The sequence below is a fragment of the Solea solea genome, chromosome 1 (assembly GCF_958295425.1).
Source record: "Solea solea chromosome 1, fSolSol10.1, whole genome shotgun sequence".
In the NCBI taxonomy this organism is placed as follows: Eukaryota; Metazoa; Chordata; class Actinopteri; order Pleuronectiformes; family Soleidae; genus Solea; species Solea solea.
Window position 1 is genome coordinate 2,257,359 of NC_081134.1, and position 1,553 is coordinate 2,258,911.

Below are 1,553 nucleotides of genomic sequence, written 5' to 3' on the forward strand. Positions count from 1 at the left end.
GTTTCTTGCTTTACTGAGGCCGCCATTTTGTGCCAAACCAGCCAGAGTGTGTGTTTCGTGTGTCGTAGCCAAGGTTATAATAGTTTTGGATTTTTTTCATTAGTTTTAATTTAGTTTTGTCTTTTTGTTTTTATAAGTAGTTAGTTTAGTTTTAGTTTTAGTTTTAGTTTTAGTTTTAGTTTTAGTTTTAGGGAAGGGTTTGCTTACTATTTATTTTTTTGTAAATGCTCAGTTTTGATACGTTTTACTTTTTGTTTTAGGTTTTTTGTAATATGGAGTATTTGCCAGGTGCAAGATTCAAAAGGGTCATAATAAGTATTTTGTAGTAACAGTTTTAGTTAGTTATAGGGCCAAACTGAAAAGGAACAAAAGTAATCTTTCAAGAATAAAGTCATAATATCATGAGAATAAAGTCATTATTAATCAAGATGATAATGATACAAAATCTCATAATATTATGACTTTTTTTCTCCAAGATTAGATTATTTTTCTTTGTTATTTGGCCCTAATACACCATCGTATTTCATAAACACACAAATCAGTTTCAATTAGTTGTTTTTCTTTTTATTTCAGTTAACGAAATAGGTTTTTTTTTTTTATTTTAGTTGTCGTTATTTTGTCAGTTTTCTATAGAACTATAATAACCTTGGTTGTAGCAGAGGCTAAAATACCATTTTTGGTATGTGAGGGCCACCGTAGTTCCCTGATGTGCATAGGAAAGGATGTATATGTATATATATATATATATACAATTATATCATACAGTATATGTCATTAAAAAAGAAAGAAAGTGTGATAAATCTATGGTGCTATAGACATGAATTCATGGGGTTAATATAGTTAATGTGTGAAATAATCAGTTAGACTCACACCAATACAAACTTATTAAGGTCCATACACGGTATGTCACAGCTGTATTAGTGTCCATTAGTCATATGTCCTCACAACTATAGAATGATCTGTGTGTGTTTTCTTGTGTGTGTATCGTTGTGAGGACCAAAAAAACACTCATTACCGTTTAAAAAGTAAAAATAAACTATTATAAAGTAGCAAATCTGCTCTTAAAACTAATAAAGTCTGAAAAATCCAAAACTATTATAACTCTGAAGGTCAGGGGTGATGCTTTGTTTAAGCTGTCCAAATGAATGGAGGTCAATACAGTGTCCTATAAGAAGAGCTCTGTGTGTGTGTGTGTGGACACAGACAGAGCATGTGCAGAGCAGCAGCAGAGATTAGAGCGCTCTCTAACTCTGGCTGCTCCGTGTCCTCAGCCTCCTCAGCTCAGATTACTGGAATATTCCGACATTCACACACACACACACACACACACACACACACACACACACACACACTTTGATTGAGAACATTGGTGATAAACCGTTCACTCTGATTGATCAGACTCAGTGAAGTGACAGTTGTGGACAGTTTGTCAGTGATGACAGGGACAGACGAGCTGGACAGTGGATTTCCTGACATCATGATGTGTGTGAGTGAACACGTAAAGTGGCTTCAGACCAGATAACATTTCAAATTCAACACGACACACACTGAGA